The following is a 21,880-nucleotide window of genomic DNA, read 5'->3' as shown; positions in this document are numbered from 1 at the left end:
TCCACGCCTGGTTTGACTCGGCTTGTTCAATACTCTCCTGCTCTGCGTTTGGCACCTCGTACTCTCCTGGTTTGACTCGGCTCGTTTACTACTCTTGTTGCTCACGGTGTTGCCGTGGGCAACTGCCCCGTTTCCCTTTGTTCTGTGTTCCTTGTCTGGTTGTCTGTCGTGCACTTACTGAGTGTAGGGACCGTCGCCCAGTTGTACCCCATCGCCTAGGGCGGGTCGTTGCAAGTAGGCAGGGACTGAGTGGCGGGTAGATTAGGGCTCACTTGTCTGTTTCCCTATCCCTGTCATTACATATTGTCTACCATTTCTATGATGTCGTTGACTCTCAGGTTTCCGCTAGAATTACACTTTGCACCTGGATCCTCTGCTCCATATCCCAAGCTCCATTCCTTGGCTCCGTCTTGGTATAATGGCAAGAGATCATATCTGGAGGGCACCCAACATACCTGCTCCACTGCCAAAGCAAGAATGTGCAAGGAACAAATAGAGAGGTTGTTTTGTCATCAAGATGCAGATGATATTTTCACACCACAACCCCTTAAAGGTGGAAAGGATATGGCTGGAAGATGGCGCAAATATGTAGGAAAAAAACGAATTCTGATAAAATGTTATCACAAGGATATTATATATAAACAGAATTGCACAATATAATTTTATTCTACATTATAATTTTGCCAGGAGACGATCAGTTATATTATCACATGTTTTCGTCTATGGATATGGATCCATGATCTCATATATTTCCACCATATCAAAGATTTCTTCCTCTCATTGAATCCACTCCATGATGTAAGTGCATGGCCTGACAACGCTGGCAGCCAGGACGAGCACAGCTGTCCAATAGAGCAGGAATGCAAGGAGCTTGGCCTATAAACCATCAAAGGGCAGTCCAAAATTATAGATTTCTAGGTTCTGCATAAAGAAGGAAACAGTTAATGTAATATTCGGAATTGTATGAACTCAAGGTGAAGCACAAAAGGCAGCAGAAAATTGATATGACCTTAAAGCCAAAGGACAAAATTATAAATGTGATGGGGTATATGGAGTTATATTACCTGGTGCCTTCCGGTTGGGCCCCTCTGCTGTGGATCTGCCACTTTGGAGTCCCCTCTGTGTTGTCCCAAAATGGCCACAGGGCTTCACAGACCGCGTCTAAGGCACTCCCATTGTTCTTGGATCGGCCAGAACTGCTCACGTGAGCAGTTCTGGCTAATCCGAGAACAGTGGGAGTGTCTCAGACTCGTATTCTAAGAAGCGCCACAGCCATGTTGGGACAACACAGAGGGGACTCCAAAGCGGCAGATCCACAGCAGAGGGGCGCAACTGGAGGGCACCAGGTAATATCACTCCATATGCCCAGTCACATTTAAAATGTGGTCACTGGACCAAGGTCGCTTTAACCTGGGGATAAAAGTAGACAATTTAATTGGAAAAATTATATCTATATGCCCACATTATAGCAACTAGAGTGATCCAATGCAACCGAATGTCTAGTTATGGTAATAAAGACACTATAAAAAGAAAAATTCACACTCCCTTCATGAATCCTTTCTAGAATCTAGTCAAGGTCTTTCTGGAGCCAAGACGCCACTTCTTGTTCAAATGGAGTTAGAGCTGGTGTTACCTGTAACCGAATATTTTATACACTAAGGCCGGGTCTCAAATCAGCCGTGTAAAATGGGCGTTTTTTATGGCCGACTTGCACCTGTGCGGGACCCATTTTCACGGATCCCTCATAGACTTGAGCCTATCGAGGGATCCGGGAAAACGGGCAAAAATAGGACATGTCCTGTTTGTTCCCGGGCCATTCTCACAGTCCGTTAAAAAAATATGGCCATGGGAATAGCCCCATAGACATGTATTGATTTTAATGCAGCCGTGTGACGGCCGTTAAAAAAATGTCCGTCATCCGGCCGATTATCCCCATCATGTGAATAAGGACTTATGAAGCCAGTTGGAAGGCGGAACTGACAACCCCTCATCTGTATTATTGGTAATTTGCACTAAAATGTGAATAATAATTTCTAGACTATTATTCCCTTACATATAAAATCTGCATTCTGAAAAAATGGAGTGTGTGAGCAAGACTGATCATTGATCCTAACCGTGACCCACAAACACTGTGACAAGGGAGGGAGAGGGTTCTGGACCCCAACAAGTGTTGAGTAGTAAATATACTTACTATCACACTAATAAGAAGATGGAGCAGGACACTGAACAAACATTTGTTAGACTTTGTTCACACTTGCATGTGACGCATAGTCCAAGCCGTTGGACAATGGTCCCCATTTACCTTTTGGCTCTGGCAGGATCCCTCGAGGTGTCTGTCATGCAGTACTATTTTTCCCTTCAAATATGATAGAATCTGTGACGCAGATATTAACCTAGCCTTATTACCTACCATTAATTACAGGATGTGAAGCGGTTTACACCCCCAATAATAAGAATTACTATTTTCTGGAAATCAAACTCACCAAAGAGATGTTCTTTTTCAGAAGGCCAAGGAAGGCTGTACACGGTGACGCCATGGGTGGATCAGGTGGTGGTGGAGTAACCTGTAACAAAATGGTGTAAGATTATATATCTGTAGAAGGCCACTGTAAGCTGATCGGATTAATAGTATCTCAAGTGAATTCTGGGTAATGGATGCAGTGTGCGCCTCTATATCCTATTCAAAATGAGGTGAGTATGACAATGGTTATTAATCACGTCGATGAAAACGTTACTAAATTTTTCACTTTTAGTACTCCAAAGTTGTTCTTCTTGATCCAACCTATGACCTTCTCAGTGAGAGACGGTTCCTTTGTGGGTGGAACAGGTCTTTCTATAAGAATTTGTAAGAGAAGATTGTGAATGTACTGTGAGCGTCTGTTCCTTAGGCCGAATTCAGACAAACATAGAGTATGTCCGCGTGAAGGCCGTTAAAACAACGGCCGTCACACGGACGCATGCATTTCAGTGGGGCCGTTCATGTTGTTTCAACAGACCGTGTGAAGGGCCCGTTAAAAAATAGAACATGTCCTATTTTGTTCAGTTTTCACGGATCTTGCCATAGACTCAAGTCTATGGGGATCCGTGAAAACGGAACCCGCACGGCGGTACCTCGGACGTGAAAAACTTCAAGTTTTTTACTACTGAGTTTACCCACGTTCGTGTGAATCTGGCCTTGTAGTGTAAGCCATATGTGTATGTAGAACTTATGTATTCGGACATTAATGCTGCCAAATTCGTACTCGTCCCAAACAGTGCCTCTCCTTAGTCTTTTTTTGGAGGACGGGGGAGCCGGTGCAACCGCCTAGAATAAAAACACAAGACAAAATGAAGCCGATGAGAGAATAACAAGGGGCCGGTAATAAGTGTGAGACCCCATATCCTTGTGAGACCCCAAATCACTGCCATTCTTCCTCCCCTTTACCAGTCAGCAGCAGTAACATTTCCCCATAGTAGCATCGGCCACAGTAGCCCCCATAACCGTGTTAGCCTTTCCTCCCACCAGCAGGACTTTGCTGTATATTCTTTTTTATTCAGTGTGAGGGTGGTGGAGGAGGGGAACGGTCACATCAACTATTCTCAATTGTTGTGTGTTATCTGTCTCCAGCTTTATAATAAAGGACGACTTGCAGTTATTAGAGGTACCATATAATGTACTTAGAAACTTTTTAAAATTATTTTGTGGGGTGGAATGGAAAAAAACAGCAATTCTTCCATAGTTTTTTGGATTTCATTTTTTTATGGCATTCACCGTGTTTTTTTAATTTTGCGTAGCAACCGGTCATTTGTTATTGGTACCATTTTGTGGTACATACGACTTTTTGAACACTTTTCATTCCATTTTTTGGGGAGGTGAGGTACAGGATAAATAACATTATATTTGGAAGGTTCTGACTACGGACGCGGTGATACCACTTACTTTTTATTTTTTACATTATTTTATTTTAAAAGTTAGAAAAGTGTTTTTCTTTTAAACTTTTTAATATTTTTTTTGTATAGTGTTCAAAACTTTATCACATTAATTTAATTTTTTTTTCGAAGTGGTTAAACGTCAAGGACCGAAGTTTTCTCCAATCCTGGCCGTTAGAGCTAGATGTCAGCTGCAATATACAGCTGACACCCGCTCTGTATGGAGTAGGCTCCGCTTGTAAGAGCCAAAAATGTGGAGTACATGGCATACGGCAAATTTATTTTCTCTTCGATTTTTTTATTTGCACCTTTCTTAAATTTTGAAAAGCATTAAGAAAAGAGTGCGTGGCTAAGAGGAGTAAAATAGCCCAAACTTATTGACGGTGTGCGCCATTTTTAGGCACAAAATATTGATGTAATGTATGCCAGCCATGAGAAGCCACTGCTTAGCAAACCACAGGGGCAGAAAAGTATTCATTGGGGAAGTTCGAAGGACTTGGTAACTTCTGTTCTAGCTTTTCCTTAATGGAATTACTATCAAATATTGTAAAAAGTATTGTCAAATATAAAGTACATCATGTAATTAGATTATTTGATTAATTCTTTGATGTTGTAAAATAATCTTGCTCCAGTCAGACATTGGAACGTTGGTCTACCCATAAAACCAACCACCTCCGAGATCTAAACTTTAGTTAGTAAATGAATCCAATCGTATTGCAATCTTTATTGCCTATCATCAGATCATGCTATATATTTCCCATTACCAAAAGAAGAAATAAAGAAAAAACAATTAAGTTGCTTTCTAACGACTATGGGATGTTTAAAGATTTTGGTGATGTTTAAAGCTTCAAGCTCCATTAGGTTTAATGAGTCCAATGGGTGAGGTCAGAGCAATTAAAAAACAGCATAAAATCTAATAAACATTCACAAAAACATTACAGTTTCTCAAAGTGCTGAACGAACAATTTTTTTATATTGCGCTTGTTTTTTAGAAAATTGAACTCTGGGTAGAAGATAGATTCGTATTGACCTTAACAAGTCACAAGGTCAACTGTAGGATTGTATATTCCAATTGTATGAATTGGATTTATTAAGACTCATGGTAGTCTGTCATGATTTTCAAAAATGTTCTATGAGGCCATTGCAGATAGTCCACCCTATGTGTCATGACATAGTAATAAAACAGAATACCCATATTGCCAACTTCTCCAGAGTTCTAGTCCAGGTAGAATAGATACAGAATGGGAGGAAAAAAGTCGGATATTGGCAATTTTCAGCGCTGTCCAAGGTGCTTGTATCCAAAAATTACCACTCCAAGTGAGATAGAGGTTCCATCAGAGATAGAAATGATTCCCAAAGAATTGATGTAGAGCAGGGTATATTAAATATACATGCGTTTATTTCATTTAACATTAGCAGCTACGCTTTTCAAGATCGAACCGATCTCTTCCTCAGGCTAGTCCGCAGCGGATGGCGCCAAGATGGATTGGTGTGCGGTACTGGATGTGTGTTTGGGCGTCTCTTATTGCTAGGTGTCACAGTCTGTGGGTATGTGGACCCACTAGGCCGCTCCGCCGTAGAGGGGAGGCAGCTGGCCAAACCACAGAGCACCCCAGCAATACAAAGTCCCGCACAAGGGTACCTGAATAGTCCAGACAGTGGCCAAGGCTTTGGCACGGATGGAGGTGGGTGCAGCAGGTTACGTCAAACGTGGCAGATGACAGCGGGTGCTGCATGCTGCTCCTGACGGGGCGGATCACACTGGGCGTGGAAATGGCACTGGACGTGGCAGATGACACAGGATGTGGCAGATGACACTGGATGTGGCAAACGACAACAGGTGCAGTAGACACGACTCCAACACTAGTAGGCACAGGAACACAGCACAGGATACAGGAACAGGTAACAGGGCATGGGTAACAACTGGAACGGGAAAACACTAGGGACCATTTGCAAGACAGACTTGGGATACACTAACAACACTCAGGCAAGGATCAGAAGGGCAGGGCCCTTCTTATAGTCCAGGAAATCATGGGCAGTTGATGATGATGATTTCCACACGTGCCTTTAAGGCCTGGCACGAGTGTGCGCGCGCACCCTACGGGACACAGCGGACTGGACCGGAAGTGAGCGCTGGCGTCTCCTATGAAGGAGATGAGAGCCAGCGCTTACTGATCCATGGCTGCAGGCGTTGGGAGGTGAGTAAACCCGACGGCCTGCGGCCATGGACGCTATAGTAGGTAACAATCGTAGATCGCAAAGAAGACAGAGGAAAACTTTAATCCAGCGCCAGGTAATATTAAAAGGAACGATGTTCCAACTTTATTCCAAACTATATAAAATTCAAAGTTTGATCCTGACAAGCCATGAATAAGGACATAAGCGTTGTCCGAAATGCGTAGGCGAACCATCCCTGTATTTGAATTTTATATCATTTGGAATAAAGTTGGAACATCGTTCCTTTTAATATTACCTGGCTCTGGATTACAGTTTTCCTCTCTCTTCTTTGCTATTGTTGCCGCGTGCCATCGCGGAGATCCGAGCGCAGTCTGGACTGAAGACTACACGGTGGTGAGATGGATTCCTCCTACCCCCTTTTTCCCCAATTTTTCCTAATCGTAGATAGCGTATGGAGGTGTACAGCGTCTCTTGTTGTCAGAGAGATGGATGTGGCTACGGAAGCCTGGACGGGTCAAAAAAGGATTGTTGTCTTTAAGGTGCATAGATCTCCTGTCTTGTTTTTGTTTTTATCTCTAGTCCAGGTAAAATGTATTACAATGGCGGGTATGGCCGGAAGCATTATGGGCTCCCCTACGACTCTCGACATTTCTACTTTTATTCTTTCCGACATGGGTCATCTGAAAAGTCTTCTTCGCACATTGTCTAAATGGGCAACAGTAGTCTCCACCTCCTACAGTCAATTACCTGAAAGGATTGGGGCCCCTCCATTGCTGTTTGCGTCAATGAACATGGCCGCACTGTAGTGGGCATTTTTTTATTTTTCCATACTCTTTTATTAAAATGTATTTAAATTTTGTGCTTTTGTTAGGCCCAAGGTTGTCCCTTTAAAACCGTTGACTGACAGTCAGGAGGCAAAGATATTACACCTCCTTTATGATGCCGCGATTGCTATTGATCGCAGCATCACAAGAATTAAACGGCTGGGATCGGAGTTTCCGACTGTCAATCACAGCCACTCCCCCCCCGGTGGATGATCATGTAGGCACTACAGCTGTGCCCCTGCGATCAAAGCGGCCTAAATGTACGCTGCTGGTAGTTACGTTCTGGCTTCCAGTGCCGTAGATTTACGACCCAGAGCAGAAAAGGAGTTAATACACATTTAAATTTTTTGCATGATTATATAGCAGCTTAATATATTGTAGCTATGACATGAGGGGATTCATAGCCCTCTGCCGTAATAATAATGCACTTTTAAATTCTAAGCATATTATTCTAGTGCTGCCACAATCTGTGGATATTTAGCTCCTACATTATTCTGGGTATGTAATAGGAGTGTCGTGCAAGTCGCATAAGTATGCAAAGGAGCTTGAAGATACTAATGGAAGTTGATTATTAAAACCTATGCTCTTTATCATCCTGCCTGTAAGAATTATTACCCTAATATCGCCTGATGCAATGGGGGACGGAACGTAAAATCAATTAAAACTTGAGCGAAGATAAATTTTAAGTGGCATCCCCCGTAGAAAATGCAGAGAAGCCGCACTATCCGGAACACGAGTCTAGAATGTTTAATCAATGTACTGAGATTCACCAAGAGGTTACATCCATTTATCAAGCCACCACCAAGATTAGCTCCCAGCCAGTGTTAGTGTTAGGGAAGGGAACATTTATCATGCTGCATGCGCACAGTCATACCTGGCCGCACACTTAGGATGCAGACTATGCCGATCCACCGCGCTCCTTATAAAACAGCAGCTCGCTCGGATGGGATTTAAAGTTACCCACAAACATTAATGGAATTTTATACTTAGACGCATCTGAGCGATCTGTTTAGGTGAGGAGCATAGGGAAAAGATGGTCGACTAGTCAACTTATCGTACGGCAGACAAAAAAATCCAACGCGTATCGCTGCTTACAGCCTCGGGGATCTGCACGTGTGAACAGCGATACGCGTGGGATATTTTTCTGCGGTACGACGGGTTGACCTGGCTGTTGTAGCATTACTCACTTCAAAATATTTTTTCACTTGCCACTTCAATACGGGGCGGATACGCTGCATAAAAGTAAACAATATATCTGCCCTGTGCGCCACAGGGAATTCCGGGTGAAAAACTGCACCAAACTGTGGTGTAGTTTTTCGCCCGTAATGTCCACTGCGGAAAACTGCAGCACTTAGCCGGCCTGCCTCCTGGGATGACGTTTCATCCCAGGAGACCATTGCAGCATGCGATTGGCTGCAGGGGCGGTCACATGGGATGAAGCGTCATCCCAGGAAGCCGGCCCTCTGATGTGATCCAGGCCGACCTCTTGGGATGATGTTTCATCCCATGTGACTGCCGCTACAGCCTGTGATTGGCTGCAGCAGTCACATGTGATGAAACGTCATACCAGAAGGCCACGCTGGTGGGAGGAACACAGACTTTTGGGTAAGTATGAGGTTTTTGATTTTTTTACGGCGGGATTGCTGCGAACCCGCCGCAAAAAACGCAACAACTGCTATTTGTTGCGGGTTTTACCTCCCCATTGAACTCAATGCGAAAACCTGCAACAAATAAACAGCGTTTATGCAAATACAATTCACATTCTGAGAAATAAAATTCCGCACAGCAGGTCAATGTCTGAGCGTTTTTTCCGGTCATTATTTACGCAGCGTGTGGATGAGATTTTTGATCTCATCCACTTTGCTGCTACTGGATTTGCTGCGGATTTCCCGCAACTAATTCCGTTGCGGAAAATCCGCAGTATTTACGCAACGTGTGAACTGAACCTTAATGTTTTTTTACTTCGGACGCAACATTCTTTATTGCATTTACCTCTACATTTGGGATGGAAGTGCTGTGAACTTTATCTCCTATAGGATATAATAGGGGTATTCCTGCCATTTTTTTGCTAGCGACAATTTTTGGACAGATCACCGTGCTGTGATGCTTTTAAGGCTGGTTTCCCTCGTAGCGCAAATGCTGCGATATTTCCGCATTTTGACTTCTGTGCAGAAATTCCGCAGCATTTACAGTAGCAGCAAAGTGGATGAGATTTGAAGAAATCTCATCGACACGCTACGGAAACAATCAGCTTAGATAACGTTAATAAATTGACCTGCGGTGCGTTTTTTAAATCCGTAGCATGTTGCATAAACTATTCACTGTTGCGGTTTTCCCCCATTGATATATGGGGAGGTAAAAGACGCAGCAAATAGCAAATGTTGGGATTTTTGGAGTGGAAAACCTGCAATTCTGGCGCAAAAAAAAAAAATCGCAAATGTAAAACTTTTTTTGTTTAAATTGAATAAAAAAGTCTATACTTACCCCCTGGCGTTGTGATAGTGACGGCTCCTTGTTCCACTGGCTGTTCTCCGTGCAGCCCGGCCTCTTGGGATGAAGTTTCATCCCATGTGACTGCTGCAGCCAATCAAAGGGTGTATCAGTCACATGAGCTTCAGCATCATGACAGAAGGGCAGGCTGCACAGAGAACAGAGGGATGCGTCGCTATGGCAACGCCAGTGATGTTACGTATTTGTTTTTGTGGGTTTTTCAACTCTGTTTTCCGCAGCAGTGATTTCGGCTAAAAATCTTCACCGCAGTTTTTCGGCTAGAATCCTCTGCGATTTCTAGGTCGGATACTCTTTTTACTTTTACGCAGCGTATCCAACCCGTGGGAACTTAGACTTATAGCATCCTCATAATATGAATTGTAATGTTTTATCTATGTTGAATTATTTGTATGTTTTTGGTCTTCGTTGTCTTATATGGTGCATGTGCTCTAGTGGGTCTTCTCTCCCGGAGATGCTTATTGTTGGTTTTTTTGAAGTTTTTAATTTGTTGTTGCATAGCTTGACATAAATATATGTATAATTTGTTTTGCTATAATCTATGGTGCACAACTTTGTTTCATCATTTCACTTTTTTCTCTATGATGGTCTAACGTTGACACATATGTAGCACACCATTAGAATATTAGTGGTGCCTACTATTACTACTTTGGTTCGTAGGTGAGGAGCATATACATAATCCCTTAGGGTTGTTCTACACTCGTCTGAAGTCCTCCCAAAGGTTCATTTTGTTTACAAACTGTAATACATTTGTCATAGGCTTAGGCATAGGATTCACACCAGCGTTCGGCTTTCCTTTGTTCTTTTCAGTCAGAGGAGCAGAACATCTGAAATACCGTAAGTGCCGGTTTTGTTGCACGAGGAACACTACCGGTGGCCGACGAAACCCATTGACTAGGGTTCTGGGTTCTGTCGGGGTGTCCGTGGTGAGCTATTGGTTTCGGCTTGATCAGCGACGGAGGCCCCAAACCAAGCCTCTAACACAGTTGTGAACGGGACCTTACACACTTATTTGTACTGTTTACAATATATTTGTTTGCAAGGTATGTCCTACAAAGAGCTGCCTTATTACAAAATGAACACTAAAAATCCAAGCCATTCCACTCTTACCATTCTCTGCTCCTGTTGATTCTAGCATGTCTCATTTTGCAATAAACATTTGAAAACTATATAAATAATTATTTTGTGGTGTCCCAAAAGTTCATCTATTTTCCTCTTCCTTCTATTAAACCTCGAATCAGGCCTCTCTGGCTGTAAGGCAACTGGCTGCAGCAGGAGCCCTGCCGCACTTCTCTGTCTGAAGTAGGAGGCCAGACACACTAAGTATGGCCCCCTTGAGTGGAAACAGCATTCTAAACCCACTTTGTGATGGAGGGACATGTTCATGAAACATTTTGTTGTTTTGAACACATCTGTAAAGTTGTAGAGTTTCTTCCCACATACATATATACCGTATATAGCGCTGACATGCAATGTAATGATACATACTGTCACGGCAGTGGGTACGTGGACTCACTAGGCCTCTCTGCCATAGCTAAATAGCAGCTGGCTAAACAAAAGTCAATAACAGTCTCTAGGACTAGAGTACCTGGATAGAGGATATGGCAAACACTCAGCTTGGCAAACACGTGGCGTAGCAGACACTTGGCACAGATGACACTTTGCACAGATGACACACTCGACTCCGACACTAGATAACGCACTGGAACAAACACAATTATCGCATACAGGAAACGAGAACACTAGATACAGGATACAACTACGGGGCCATTTGCAAAGACTAACATGGGCAGACACAACAACGCTCAGGCAAGGAGAGGAAGGGCAGAGCCCTTTTTAAAGTCCAGGGTATAAAGGGATTGGCTGGGGAACGTGGCCCCTTAAGACCGGGCGTGAGGGCGCGCGCACCTTACAGGACACAGAGGGGAGCTGTAGCCTATGTGCCGGCGTCTCTAGGGAGGGAGACGCCGGCATGAAGAAAATGTTCTGTTGTCGCGGCTGCCAGTAAGTAGGACGTGCCGGCGGTCAGCGATCTCAGGCAGAACTCACACAGTACATGCATCACAATGTCTTCTGTCCTGACCCCGACAAGAGGAGAGACATTGGCCTGACCCACGTAATTCTAGTGATAGCTGTCTGCCTGTGAAGGTAGCACTAACACGTATAGTCCTTTAAATGAATGCCTCAATTGGTATAAAACAAGTCTCACACATAATTTAATTATCCGAGTCCCAGTGCTTAACATTAGAAGTCGGTGGCAAATTCAGGCAAATATCTCAAGATTAAATGGGTCAACTTGACATCTCTGGATTAAACCAAATTAGCTGCACGGTGAATATGAGGCAACAACTCAAACCTTCTCTCAATTCCTTCTAGCCATATGGAAAGCTGAGCCCCGTGTCATGTAAGATTTTCTTTACTGCTCCTCGTAGAAATCTTAAACTGTGAGATTGATAACACGAACGATATTCAATACCCGTGACTTTCTAAGATAGTGAATGGTACAATGTTATTCATATTATCAGCAACACACAGAACACCTGAGCGCACTAAAGAAGTAAAACAGTGGAAAAAACACAAGGCTGACCTTTTCCTACAAAGAAATTTCATTTTAAGGCTGCACAATGTTCCGCCTCACTGTGCACAGATACAATTACTAATCTTCTCCAACTCTTGTATTGCAACTTTTTTTTTTTTTATCATCTTTTAGATGCATATTTTTCTTTTGCCATTTACTCTTAGGCCACATTCAGACGTGAAAAAGTTTTTTACGTCCGAGGTGTACCCGTGCGGGGAGAGTTGTCACGGATCCCCCATAGACTAGAGTCCAGGAAGGGATGCGTGATACGCAGGAAAATGCCCTATGTCCTATTTTTTCGCGGACCCTTCACACGCTCCGTTGAAGCAACGGTTGTGTAAATGGCCCCATTGAAGTACATGAGTCCGTGTGACCGCTGTTGTTTTAATGGCCGTCACATGGACTACATATACGCTCGTCTGAATGAGCCCTCACTTTCCTGCGGTCTCTGGAACTTAAAGCAGTCTGTGTAGCATGGAAAGGCAGGATGTGGTGAAGCTTTGCATGCCGCTCAAGGGCATATAGATACAGTACTTCAATGGCGGTCAGTCAGAGAGTAGAACTAGTAACCGGATTTGACACGGCCTGTAGAATACATCTGCATTAGAAGTTGCACTGGAAGTAGAAGCGTATACAGACTAAAAACCTGAAAAGAAAATGACATGAAATCAGTTGTTTACATTCTGTCGTTTTACGCATCGCAAAGCGCTGTGGAATATGTTGTCACAAAATCAGAATTTTTTATTTTTTTGCAATCTTTGGAAATTTGACCCATTTTCCGTTATTTAATTGAATCTGTCTAGATGGACATTTATGACAGGTTCCTGTTGATTATCCAAAAGGTTGAGCGACAGGCCAAAAGTCCAATTTGGATATAGTTTTAGATGGGCCTATTGGGTGATCTACAATATATGGACAAAAGTATTGGAATATTGGGACATACCTCTCAGTCATTGAGTTCAGGTGTTTCATTCAGTCCCATTACCGCAGGTGTATAAATCCAGCACTCGCCCTGCAGTCGCCTTTACAGACATTTGTGATGGAATGGGTCGTTGTAAAGAGATCACTGAATCCCAGCGCGGTCCTGTAATAGGACGTCACCGATGTAACAAGTCAGTTTGTGATATTTCTTCCCTCCTAGATATCCCACCATCATCTGTGAGTGATATTATTGTAAAGTAGAAGTGTTTAGGAACCTCAGCAACTCAGCCACGAAGTGGGGACCACGTAAAGTTACAGAGTCGAGTGCTGAGGCGCATAGTGAATAAAAGTCGCCAACGCTCTGCTGACTCAATAATTGCAGAGATCAAAACCATTTATGGCATTAATAGCTACACAAAAACTGTGCCCGGGAGCTTCATTGCATGGGTTTCCATGGCTGAGCAGCTGCATGCCAGCCTTACAAGCAGCCTTAGCAAGCACAATGCCAAGCGTCGGATGGAGTGGTGTAAAGCCGCCGCCACTGGACTCTGGAGCAGAGGAAAGGTGTTCTGTGGAGTGATGAGTCACGCTTCTCTATCTGGCGGTCTGATGGACGAGTCTGGGTTTGGTCAATGCCAGGAGAACGTTACCTGCCTGACTGCATTGTGCCAACTGTAATGTTTAGTGGGGGAGGGGTAATGCTATGGGGTTGTTTTTTAGGGGTCGGCCTCATAGTTTCAGTGAAGGGAAAATCTCAATGCTTCAGCACACAAGATATTTGACAATTGCAGCTTCCAACTTTGTGGGAACAGTTTGGGGTTCAAGACTTGGTTGGTTGGTTTGGTTGGGTGAGTTTGGTGTGGAAGAACTTGACTGGCCGCACAGAGTCCTGACCTCAACCCCATCCAACACTTTTGCGATGAACTAGAACAGAGATTACGAGCCTGGCAGTGCTGACAATGGAGGCATTCTCACCTGATGACAAGGGAAATGGTAATGCCTATAAATGTATTAATAGATTTATAGGAAGAATAACAAAGGAACAGCCCAATGCAGAGTTCTTAGAAAAGCTGCGCCAGAATTGTTATTTCATGGGGAATACAAGTATTTACTAAAACAGACAAGTCAGGAGAGCTGGCAGGTTCTCTTTAACGCTTTTCAACGTACCATGTCTTGCTGCTGGGAAGGGCTGAAATGACTGGATGGAACTTAATGGTGGGGGCCCATAGGCATGTGCCCCTTTGCCCTCCCTGCAAACTGGCCCGAATTACAACTGCAGCAACAAATGTCTTAGCTTCAAGTACGTTCTGGTTGGGAGATCTTCCATTTTTCTTTTCAGTTTAAGGTTGTGCATATAACAGATATGGAGATTTCCGGTGAAACGTGTATCGGTATCATTTCATTTATGACTCCACTTTAGTTATCTATTGGCTGAACTAAAAAACATTTCCATAATTAATACTCTAGTTATAGAAACATGGCTCCATCCACATTTATTTCGACTCTTTATTATCAATTTGTTCCAATCAGTAAGCAGAAAAATCACCTCCCGTTATAATGCGATAAGCCGTAATGTTCTCTCTGCTAATGTGCTGCTCTCCGTCTTGTTAGAGAAAATGATCAACAAATCCAGCGCATTACTCCTACAGGAATCATTAATACCCCCCCACATACTGGTATATTCATCATTTATAGAGCTTTGTGTCGAAAAATTCTCATGTCCTCTTTTCTTTACCAAGGTACGGTAAATCCGGGACCATGCACTTTAGATTAAAGTTGGTCAAATTCTACAATTTCGTTAGGATCGGATGACGTTCTGACGTATTTTGGGTCCTCTCGATTGTTCCCTGGTGGCAGATGTCTGGGTATGGAAAGTTGGATTTCAATATTGCTGATTCCTTGTTTCCGTGGGTAGATCAGCCACTCCCAGAAGCAATTATTTTTTCCATCTGTGATTTTGGTGTTTTTTTTCAGCAGTACTGACGTGACTGTTGTCTCAATCAAGGTCTTCGTAGACCCACCAGCTCTTTTACATGACACCGCTGTCGGTTTCTCCATTGTGTGCACTGCGCTTATTGACCAGTTTTCAATGATTTTTACAGACCCGAAGGAAATACGTGGATTCCTATCCCAATAATATCCAGCAGTTCCAGCATTTCCATAAATCATATGGGTGTCTAACTCTCCGCTGAAATCAGTAGGGGTTATAGAGGCTATATTATGAGAGCATCTTTTCAGAGCAGAAATATGCGGGATAAAGCCTATAGGTGTAGAAAAGTTGCAAAGGGCCTAAAAGTTGCAAAAATGTTGACATTTGCCGTTTCTGGCACTCCTAAATAAAAAAGAAAAAGCTGACGGGATCGAAATTAGCTCTAGCAGACGGGATCGAAATTAGCATCGATCCTGCCTCTCTCAACTCATCGGCACTCCCGCGACGCCATTGCCGGGTACCAATGTATCTTATGGCAGCCAGGGGCCTAACAAAGGCTTAATAGATGCTTGTCAGTTTTAGGCTATGCTCACACGCGTAACAAAAAACTGCTCAAAATACGGAGCTGTTTTCAAGGGGAAACAGCCTCTGATTTTCAGCCGTTTTTTAAGCAACTTGTGTTTTTACGGCCATTTTTTAAGCTGTTTTTCTATTGAGTCAATGAAAAACGGCTACAAAAACGGCTCAAGAAGTGACATGTACTTCATTTTACGAGGCCTTTTTTTTACGCAGCTGATTTTAAAAACGGCCGTGTAAAAAACGCCCCGTGGGAACGGAACACCGTTTTTCCCATTGAAATGAATGGGCAGATGTTTGGAGGCGTTCAACCCCCGCATTTTTAGCCATTTTTCGGGGAGGTTTACGGCCCGAAAAAAGGCTGAAAATGGCCCTTGTGTACATACACTCACGCTGACAGGCATAATACACTGCAATACAGAATTTTTGCAGTGTATTGTAAAAGCGATCAAAATCGCACAGTAAAGTCCCCTAGTCAGACTGAAAAAAAAAAAATATGTAATGAAGTTTATAATAAATAAAAAATCCCAAGTAAAAGGAAATGAAAAACCCATTTTTTCCCCCTCCGAAATGTCTTTGTTGTGAAAAAACAAATTTATTTTTAAAAAGTTACACATATTTGGTATCGCTGTGACCCAAGCTATAAAATGAATGTTATTTAACGCGTACCATGAACGCAGTGAAAAACAAACTACAAAACAATGCCATAATTGCTGTTTTCTGTTTATCCTGCCTTTCAAAAAAGCGATGAAAAAATCGTATGTAACCGAAAATGGTACCAATAAAAACTAAACTCCACCCACAAAAAGTCCACATTCAGCTGCATCGGCTGAAAATAAAAGACGTATCGATCTTAATATGGCGACGCAAAAACAAATAATTTTGGAAAAAATGTGTTTTTATTGTGCAGAAGTAGTAAAACATAAAAAAAACTATAAATTTGGTAAATTTAAGATGAAAAAAAAGGGCAAAATGTCTGTTTTTTTCCATTGCCCCCCCCCAAAAAAGCTACAAAAAGTTAATCTATAAATTCGATGAACCCCAAAACGGTGCTATTAAAAAATACAACTTCTCTTGCAAAAAACAAGTCCTCATACAGCTATGTCGACGGAAAAATAAAAAAGTTACAGCTCTTTGTTTGCCACGATGGAAAAACAAAAAAAATTGCTAGGTCATTAAGGCCTAAAATAATCGGTCACTAAGGGGTGTCACTTAGCTCTTTTAAACAAATGACAGACTCCGCTCTGCTACATTGTCGGAAAAAATTAACAATTTTGCTTTAACTCTACGAACCAATGTGTTTTTGTCAACTTTTTAATTTTGCAAATGAAATTTGTGGTAAAATGAGAAATTACAACAACTTAAGTGGCTTTAATGTCCCTAATAATGAGGTTTCTGTAATGAACTTGTTGTTTTCTGCCTATTGAGATGGCAATAACACAGTTACATATGGATTACAGGCACACGTGTAGCACCCGCATTACCATCCTTCTTATCACATGCTGCCAGCTTTGCATGTCCTAACTGGGTGTTCGAAGAAGGATCCTCATTTGTCATTTCTTATCTCCTCCGTGGTGAGGAAGAAATGCATTTGAAATTCAAACTAGCAACGAAGCAAACAAAACATTTCCATTAATGGATGAGACTCGTCGGGAGATAAGAGAATTGTTTAGCCGTGCTGAATTTGGCCGTTGCTTTGTAACTCTGAGTAGATGGTGGGGGTTGTTTAGTTGTCCTATTGAAATGCATAGCCAATTAACATAAAAGATTTGGAAGGAGTCCCAACGAATGCTGGGAGACATTCTTATCCGTTTCATTAAAGCAACAGGCTAACTATGGATGTCGTACAACAGTCAGGAGCCACGCGTTTTGATTATTGAGTCTTAGTTCTTGACCTTTATCCTAGACCATTGGTTCCCAATCCGGGTCCCTCTAAAGACAGCAGTAAAAAGAGCATTTTTATAGCTCGGGATATCAGAATAAGCCTGGTCATGGATACATGGCTTGGGTACAGGCAGAGCAATCAAAAAATTTCTGCCAAAATATAAAATTATAGAATAAATGACCATCCCCTATACCAAGCTTTTTTGATGCAGGAATGGGCGCATACGTTCCCCGTTTGGTATTACTGTCCTAGACTTCTAACATCACCCTGTGTTTCAAGACCTAGACTTACCCATTATTTTTATTGGACTTGGAAAGTTTTTATTGTCCGAGACGCTATATCTTCATGTGAGTATAGCTATAGATGGTCCTCTCCTCTGAGTTTTCGCGAACATGAAGGCAACACAAGCAGGGTTCCATACAGTCAAATGACCGGGGTTCCCTGAACTCACACCAAGGTCATGTTATTCTTCCCTATTCTATGCAGAACCTTTCTGGTAGAAATAGAAGAGGGAATAGTATGATCTTCATGCACCTTCTCTGGCCCACATTATATATTAGGTGGGTCCCTGAATAGGAGGGTAGATGGTTAATTGGGTCTGGGCCTCATGTTTGCACATAAATATATTCCAATCAGTAACTTAGAGCCTCATGCGGAGGTTATCGGGATGTAGGTGGCAGCCAAAAGGCAAGTTTGGGATTAGCCTTGGCCCGTTACTACAGTACAATCTCTACTGCCCTGATGGTGGCCCAGAAAAATATTGGGCCGAGCATCCTATTTAGAGGGGTTGTATCAGAATTAATGAAAACAAAAAAAATCAGGTATAATATAGTGCATGAAAATTTCTTTGTAACAAAGCCAGAACCAACATGGTTTGGGCATGCCCAGCAGGTTCCTTTTGCCGCACAGGTTTATTTGGTAACCTACAGGAGGATCAATGGCCATATTACACAAGGGTTTTTCTCAGGGAGGTGCTATTTATGGTGCGTAAGTCCACTACGATGGATGGACCCATAACCTCCTACTATATCTAAATGGAAGTCTTTAGTTAACTCCATTATCCCATATGAAAGGATACTGTATAGACATAGAGGCTGTATTAGTAAATTCTCTAGATTTGGGAGGCCTGGTGTAATTCCTCACTCACTAAATATACCCCGCATAGGTATACTGATCTTAGAAACTCACTGTTACACACCTGATATTGTTGTTCTTATACTTTATATGATCTATAATATACTTATTCTGTTGCTGATGATGTCGCTACACACGTCTAATTTCTTGTATATACTCATTGATAAATTACTCCGATTTTTACCAAATTTCTTTATGATGTAACATGTATTTCACTCTTGTCTAAATACTGACTACATTTGAACTACAATTCTCCAATAAAACGAGTTTAAAAAAACAAACAAAGCCAGAACCAGCCCGGTATCTTACATGGATCCAGAGATCTCCCCATTCATTGCTCGAAATGCTCTGCTAGATTTTCTTCAGGCTGGCAGCTCATGGGGCGTGTCCTTTCTGCTTCAGCTCCTCCCCCTCCCTGTTATAGCTTGTATATACAGATCATTCTGTTTCACTGGCTATGCCTCCTCTCTGGGGGAAGCTTTACCAATGCCACCCATTAAGTTTTTTTTAGAGGCAGAGCCCAGCACTATAACTGAAGAAGAGGGAGAACCTGTAGCTTACACACAGTGAGAGGATGAGCAGGAGAGGGGAGAGATCAGCCCTATATAACTGAAGAAGAGGGAAAGCCGGCAGCTTACACACAATGAGAGGATGCACAAGAGAGGGGAGAGTCCATCCCTATATAACTGAAGAAGAGGGAGAGTCGGCAGCTTACACACAATGAGAGGATGCACAGGAGAGGGGAGAGTCCATCCTTATATAACTGAAGAAGAGGGAGAGTCGGCAGTTTACACACAATGAGAGGATGCACAGGAGAGGGGAGAGCTCAGCCCTATATAACTGAAGAAGAGGGAGAGTCGGCAGCTTACACACAATGAGAGGATGCACAGGAGAGGGGAGAGCTCAGCCCTATATAACTGAAGAAGAGGGAGAGCCGGCAGCTTACACACAGTGAGCGGATAAGCAGGAGAGGGGAGAGCGCAGCGCTGTATGTAAGCAGTACTGTCTGCAGGCTCTCTCTTCATCTAAGCAAACTGCTGGCTCTCCTGTGTGTTTGTTACTCTGTGAGTTTCCATCCACACTACAACACGTGTTTCTGAATAAAAGCTTCTTCTCTTCTTCTTTACTGACCAGCAGAGAAGGCATTTTCTATTGGCTGGTGGCAGTTGGAGAGGGGAGTATGTGCGGCCTCCCTCATTCAGCATTCAGCTTAAAGGGAGGACGTGCACATTACATGACGTGAACACCAGGGGGCACCATTATAATTCGGTAAAGGAAATATCTCGCAACTGGAGCATTTTTGTAACATAAGTTAAATTACAAAACAAATTAATTTTTAATGCTGAATTACATTGAAATAAGATGTTATTCTGGGACAATCCCTTTAAATACAAGTTCTAAAATAAATTAAACTGACCCCTGCACTCAGCAAACACAATATTTCAATACATATGTAACATATACGGTACGTCTTGGAGCTAAATAAAAGCAGCAAATATTTTGATCATACAATCCTAAGGGGCAGTCTTTTTACAAATCACATATCTCCACTACCTTCTTTTGTCCTATGTCGGTGTCTGCAGTGCTCGGTCTACTCTCGCAGGTGAAGTACGTATCCCCACTAAGGTCAAACAGCAAGACAACTCCAACCCGGAGACCATTGCTTAGGGATTGTTACTGTAAGGCTGAGTTCCCCTAGTGCAGATTTGCTGCAGATTTTTCATGTATATTTTAAGCCAAAACCAGGAACAGTAAACAAAAGAAATATATAAAGGAAGACCTCAAAGTGTCTCCTGTCCTGGATCCAATTCTGGTTTCGGCTTACAAAATGCAGGCAAAATCTGCAGCAAATCTGCACTGTGTGGACCCAGCCTAAGGCCTCATGCACATGGCCATGCCCGTAATCACTGGCCGAAATTGCGGGCGCCGACGGCCACCCGCATTTTTGGCCCATGCTCCCATACAAAATATGGGAGCACGGTTCGTAAAAAGCAAAAGATAGGACATGTCCTATCTTTTGCGGTGGCTTTCTAGGGTGTCCGTGGTCAATAGAAATGAATGGGTCCGTAATTACGGATGATTTTTACGGTCGTGTGCATGAGGTCTAAGAGAGGAATTTATAGGATGAAACAATGGGTGGAATCTGCTTCAAAAGGTATACCCTGACGAACCAAGAATAGGCGAAACTTGTCGGGTGAGATCCGGCAATCCGCATCGCTTTGTGATCATATGCTAAGAAACAAGTTTTTAAGTTAAATGTGCAAATATATATTTTCAAGAAAATTCCACCCAGTCGTTCTTTCTTTTTCCTATAAATTCGTACCTCACAGTAACGAACCCGATTCAATGGTTACACTAATGGTTATACTATTGAAACGATAGGATGATTATAGAAAAAAAGATATTTGGTTCCCATCTGTCAAATTGCCAAAGTGATACTTTGTACCATAAGAGAAAAATTTCATGTATGGAATGAGCGGTGCCTGGGACACATAAGTAACCAGATCGCTGAGAGTACTATTACTACTGGAGAGCAAGTTGGCAGAAATGCATAGCTTTGCCCTGTGGCCTTTGTCAACATATAAGGTAACGTCATCTCCAACATGACTATGTTATGTAGAGACTAGTCCGTGTAGCAAAATGGCTAGGATTTTTGGGGTTAGGAGGGAACCACCAGTATGGACTTATATTCTCTTCCAATATGTCACATTCAGGTACAATTCCACAATGATGAGTGTTGGGCTAGATTCACACGAACGTGGGGAAACCTGGACGTGAAAAACTTTACTTTTTTACGTCCGAGGTGCCCCCGTGCGGGTCCCGTTTTCACGGATCCCCATAGACTTGAGCCTATGGAGGGATCCATGAAAACGGAACAAAATAGGACAGGTTCTATTTTTCAATGAAACAATGGCCGTGTGAACGGCACAATTGAATCACATAGGTCCGTGTGACATCCGTTGTCTTAACGGCTGTCACGTGGATGTATTCAACGCTCGTGTGAATCATGCCTTACGCTGGGATACCAGCACACCTTTATTTACTGTGGCATAGTCCTCGTACATTGGATGATGGGTGTTATGGCAAAAAGCTTATATAATTATATTGGATGTTAAATATTGCATACGTATACTAATAGATTAAAGAACTACATAAGAATGTAAAACATGAATGTTATTGGTCTGTATTAAAGGGTTTATACCATCTTTGACAATTATGGCATATCCACAGGATATCTGGTACCCGCACCTATCTCTAGAACGGGGTTCCCTGACCTTGTCGTCCCGATCTTGCTGCTTTCCGGCCACTTACTGACAAGGTGGTCGTGAGTAAGGAAACAGACGAGCTCGCTGAGCTATGCTGTTTCTGCAACTCCCATAGAAGTGAACGGGAGTTACGGCAACCGCGTAGCACGGCGAGTTACGCTGCTTCCAGAA

At 42.7% G+C, this 21,880-nt stretch overlaps 1 long non-coding RNA gene across 1 annotated transcript in view; it reads right to left on the bottom strand.

Moving 5' to 3' along the window:
• Positions 1–672: 672 nt before the first annotated feature.
• The window catches only part of LOC142665264 (uncharacterized), a 36,315-nt gene continuing 15,107 nt past the window's right edge, over positions 673–21,880 (bottom strand). The window contains exons 2-3 of the long non-coding RNA XR_012851455.1: positions 2,484–2,564; positions 673–921 (exon numbers count right to left, since the gene is read on the bottom strand). This is a non-coding gene — a long non-coding RNA (uncharacterized LOC142665264). The remainder of the gene's footprint in view (positions 922–2,483; positions 2,565–21,880) is intronic.

This window comes from Rhinoderma darwinii, chromosome 12, assembly GCF_050947455.1.
Source record: "Rhinoderma darwinii isolate aRhiDar2 chromosome 12, aRhiDar2.hap1, whole genome shotgun sequence".
Classification (NCBI taxonomy): Eukaryota; Metazoa; Chordata; class Amphibia; order Anura; family Rhinodermatidae; genus Rhinoderma; species Rhinoderma darwinii.
The sequence above is the reverse complement of the archived record's forward strand: the minus strand, read 5'-3'. Positions and strand labels throughout refer to the sequence as shown.